The sequence below is a fragment of the Tripterygium wilfordii genome, chromosome 17, assembly GCF_013401445.1.
Source record: "Tripterygium wilfordii isolate XIE 37 chromosome 17, ASM1340144v1, whole genome shotgun sequence".
NCBI lineage: Eukaryota > Viridiplantae > Streptophyta > Magnoliopsida > Celastrales > Celastraceae > Tripterygium > Tripterygium wilfordii.
The window spans coordinates 6,248,263-6,253,849 of record NC_052248.1 but is presented as its reverse complement, the minus strand read 5'-3'; positions in this window follow the sequence as shown (position 1 = coordinate 6,253,849).

Genomic DNA, 5,587 nt, shown 5'->3' with positions numbered 1-5,587 from the left:
CAAAAATTAGGGACAAAGAAAAATCATTGAAGGGAAAACCCTCACGGGCTCTTCAATTGTGGCTGCAAGTTTGGGTTTCGAATTGTGTGAAGAATGATGGTTGGGACATGGGTCCTTTGAATTAGTGAATTGGTGTCTAAATTGGCTGTTAACTTGTCTCACATTGACATAATTGGGAGTGTAGAATCGGCTTCACAGTTGTTAGATTGGAGGACATTCAATTAGACACACACCCAAAACTGGGGCAGTTTTTGGTGTGCTCTTTATGCTATTAGTCCGCTAAACAGAAGGAGAGGTTTGTTGGCAGAAATGGAGGACTCAAAGGCAGCCTCATATGAGTCAGATTTGATCATTGGTAATTGGGTGCACACCAAAACTGGGGCAGTTTTGATGCAATCTTTGAATTATCACATATTGCATCTTGGAGAAGTTTGGTTTGTCCTTTCTTCCTTTGACTTCTCTACATTCTTGCACATATCTTCGTCTAAAGGTTTTCGATTGGCGCCCATCCCTTTCAATGAAATTGTTGAGGAAATTCATTTCTTCGGTTTTGTCACTTATGGCAGTTTTGGTGCAATCTTTGAATTATCACATATTTCATCTTGGAGAAGTTTGGTTTGTCCTTTCTTCCTTTGACTTCTCTACATTCTTGCACATATCTTCGTCTAAAGGTTTTTCCATTGGCGCCCATCCTTTTCAATGAAATTGTTGAGGAAATTCATTTCTTCGGTTTTGTCATTGATGGTAGTTTTGGTGCAATCTTTGAATTATCACATATTTCATCTTGGAGAAGTTTGGTTTGTCCTTTCTTCCTTTGACTTCTCTACATTCTTGCACATATCTTCGTCTAAAGGTTTTTCCATTGGCGCCCATCCTTTTCAATGAAATTGTTGAGGAAATTCATTTCTTCGGTTTTGTCACTTATGACATCTTTTTCCATACCCCCAATTCCATTCTCATTCCATATTCCAAAAAGTTTATCATTTGCATTCAGTAATTGACATGCATGGCTATATTATTGAATTTGTCACTGACAAAGTTTTGACAGAAAATATGAGGAGTGCATTAGGACATTACTTTCGACAGGAATTTGATTGGATTTTGGCATCCTAAGCTAGAAAGGATTTGAATGAAAAACTTGTAGCCGAGATAAGCATTAGCAGAAAAGAGAGGATTGCATTCATAAGACGCGCACAATAAAATGAATAAAGAAAATCTAGATGAACTGGCAGCATTGAACTCAAAAGTGGGCACTCATGCAAATAAGCAAAGAAAAGGAAAAGAGATAGTTCAATAGTTGGGGTTCTGGAATGAGTGAAGGCCTTCACTAATCAGAATAGAGAAGATGCATTGAAAATCCAGAGTCAGAAAGTCAAATCCTCCAAAGAAGCAGATTTGGTCTAGCAATTCGCAACTGTATGCGTGCTTGAGGATGACAAATCCTTGAGAGAACATGCATTCACTCATTAATGACACATTCCTATTTGAACAAATAGGTCATTACATGCATCGTTGCTGCATATTGTTTGTCCTTTTTGTATTATGGCAGGTTTATGTAAAAGGTACAGCTTGGACATAGTCATTTTCCTCAAATCAAAGCTTATCACTTGCTCAAAACATCTTTCTGTGAAGGTGAGATTACAAAAAACTCTCGAATATCATCTTCAAAACAAAGCAAAAAAAAAATCATTTTCAGCCAAGCCGAGAATGGCTATAGTGATCCCAAGCACCTTTTCCCAAAACAAGAAAAAATCATATTTTCAGCCAAGTCGAGAATGGCTACAGTGATCCCGAGCACCTTTTCCTAAAGCAAGAAAAAATCATACCATCAGCCAAGCTGGGAATGGCTACAGTGATCCCGAGCACCTTTTCTCAAAATAAAAAATCTTTTTAGCCAAGCCGGGAATGGCTCCAAATGATCCCGAGCACCATAGCCAAGCCGGGAATGGCTTCAAATGATCCCGAGCACCATCAGCCAAGCCGGGAATGGCTACAGTGATCCCGAGCACTTTTTTCAGCCAAGCGGGGAATGGCTCCAGTGATCCCGAGCACAGATTTCAGCCAAGCCGGGAATGGCTCCAGTGATCCTGAGCACAGATTTCAGCCAAGCTGGGAATGGCTAAAGTGATCCTAAGCACTTTTTTTCAGCCAAGCCGGGAATGGTTATAGTGATCTCGAGCACTTTTTTCAGCCAAGCCAGGAATGGCTACAGTGATCCCGACCACCTTTCCACATCTTTCCCGTATGAAACTCTACTAACTACACCTTTGTCTGTCTTTTTTTTCATAAAAGACATACAAACGGGGGCAGCTGTAGTAACCGATTTTCGTCCGGCCAAAAATATTATTAAAAGGAAAAATAAATATATGAAATCCAAAATAAAAATTAAAGGAAGAAAAACGAATTTCAAACTCGTTTCTTTACTTAAAAGCCCATGGATTCATAAACTCAAAATTTAAGTCCTAATTCCTAAGTTTTGACCCAATAACCAAAAACAAAGCCCTAGAAAATATCTAGAGAATAAAAAAATAAAAAAATAAATTAAATGGAAAATTAAAAATGGAAAAGACCAAAAAGAATAGTTATCTTGGTTAAAAGAAAAGGAAAGAAAAGTAGGGGCAAAAGTGGAAAATTGAAAGAGTTAGGGTTTCAATAGGGAGATGGCTGCACAATATAAAGAGTACACCGTAGGGTTTTGGAGCAGGGAAAAAAAAGGGAAAGAGGGCAGCCGCACAAGGGAAGAGACAAAAAGAAGAAAGGGTCTTTCGTGAAGGAGAAAGAAAGAGGGAGCAAAGAAAAGAGAGAATCGAGGAAGAAAAATTGAGAAAGAGCAATCACTGCACAGGAAAAAACACAGAGAAATCAAGGGAGGAAATCGGGAAAGAAAAGGAACCAGGAAACAAGAAAGGAGAGCAAGGAAACCGAGTCGCCTAATCGCTTTAGGAAGGTAATCTTACATGGTTCCATTTCTCCGTTGTTCCCCTGCTATTATTTTCACATATTCCCGTTTGTTTGGCTGAAGAATACGTATATTATGATGTATCTTTCTGTGATGATTTGCTTCAAACTTTGTATTTCTCTAATTTCGTTCTGGTCATACTTCCCTGTTTCAAGTTTCGTATTATTCAGGCCCTATCTCTGTATTACAAGTCTGTTATTACTTGTCATTACTCGGTATTGTTTACAAGTCCAGTATTTCATTTTTGCTGTTCTGCTTCAAGTCTGGTATTACGAGTCCGATATTACTCTGTTTTTCTTTGATGGCCAGTGTATATGCTATATGTATGTATAGGTGTATATTGTGGTATATCTATATGTGTTTGTGTACAGGTTTTGGTTCTGATGTGCATATGTTATATGTATGTATAGGTGTATATTGTGGTATGCATATTTACATGTGTTGGTGTACAGGTATTGGTTCGGATATGTATATTTTATATGTGTTTATATGTGTATATGGGTGTATTTGTACATGATATAGTTGTGTATATTGTATATATGTTTGTATGTGTATGTGAATCTTTAAATATGGACTTGGTTTGATATTATATTTGGACACCCATTTAACACATTCTTATGTTTGATTTGTTGGGTTTGGATCGGGCTTAACCCTACTTAGACCGAGGGCATACTTAGAAGATTTGAACCGGATTCGAACAATGGGCCCCCATGAGTAATGTTTAATTTTTGTACATAGTTGTGTTATTGCTAAGTTTATTATTTGTCGTGTATATCCTTATAAAATGTAAACCTTTGTAATAGAGTAGTGGAAAATAGTGGATGTAAAATAGAAATGCATACATAAATGTTTAGGGTGCTAGAAGCATATAGACATTAGGAAATGACTTTGTGAACGATGATTGCATTAGAATGCATACTTAGGACTTTGATTTCTCATACTATGCCATGAAGCTTAGATGTATGTTAGGCCATGTTTGAATGCCATGAAAATAAATGCAACACGTTAGTCATTAGAATTAATCCAAGCCGTCTCACTTTAATAAACACGCCAAGATTAAATTATGAAACCCTTATGTTTCGTTTAAATACCAAGGAGCCTTCAAGATATTGGGGTTCCATTGGCATTCATTCAAAACATTTGAATTTCGTGGACTCGGAAAGCAAATATGTTTTTAGGGATTAGGAGAATCATATCATATACATAATATGATTACTGAATAAATAAATGATTTTGGTGCTGCCACATCAGCTCCTAAATTAGCTCTATGATTGCCACTTGGATTTATGGTAAAGATTAGACTAAATAAAAATCAAGTTTTAAATACATACACAAATAACGTTTATTTATTTATCGTTTTAAATCATATTAAATTTATCTATGATTACTGAATAAATAAATGATTTTGGTGCTGCCACATCAGCTCCTAAATTAGCTTTATGATTGCCACTTGGATTTTTGGTAAAGATTAGACTAAATAAAAATCAAGTTTTAAATACATACACAAATAACCTTTATTTATTTATTGTTTTAAATCAAATTAAATCATATTAAATTTATCTTAACTGCCGTTCACACTTAATGGTTTGCATACGTTTATTTATTTATTGTTTTAAATAAAATTAGATCATATTAAATTTATCTTAACTGCTGTTCACACTTAATGGCTTGCATTCCCACTAAGAGGTGTTAGTGGAGTTTGCTTTAAAATATATGAGAATTAATTTTGTACAGACTATTATTGTGAGTTTATTGAAAAGTTATCGTTAGTAATTAGTATTAAGGGACTCAAAAGTTATATATGGTTTCTCATTATCGTCGTTTCGAATTAGCTTTGTGACACGACGCTTGGGATCTATGCGATTGAGGTCCCTCTTTTGCCTTTTGTTCTGTATTCAAGCAGAGGATTGATGGGTGCATGTTGCCGATCAGATTCAACGGTAGCAGAAGAGATGTCATCGGCGAAGGGGGTTGCAAAACAAGTTGAGGGGCTGAGTCGATAAAGCTGAAGTCGGGCGAGTTGATAATGCTTGATATTGTTCTTTTGGACTGTCAGGTCAGTGATGATTGAAGATGATATTACTAGGAGGCTCATGTAGATGAGGGTTTATAGAATTATTGTGTCTACCAGAGTAATGGTGAAGATTGAACAAATTATTGTTCATTTAGATAAGGATTTATAGAACTTATTTTTTGGTGTGATTTTTTCTTTGTGATCCCTACTGTATGCTATTTTATATTTCACTTGATTTTCTTTGGTATGCCTTTCTTTCCATTCATTATTGGTCTTACTTATTGATCTTTCTCAAATTCATCAGTATATGTTAGTTGATTAATATGAGATAGTGAAGTTCTTTATCACAAACCGCGCAAAGCGCAGGTTTCGCACCTAGTTTATTTAAGGACTCAAAGGTGGGTTTAAAGATATTTGGCCCATTCAATAAGCCTTAAATGTATTCTTTCTTTTCTCATGAAGAACATTATTGTGAGTAAGGCTTCAATTGAACATTTTTCCTTGATTGTGGGCCCTTCTGGTACATCAATCAGTTCCCAAAAATCCCTTTTTTAAAAATTACCACACCCACTCCAAGTGGGATTATATCCAATCTTTGGCCAAGCTGGGAATGG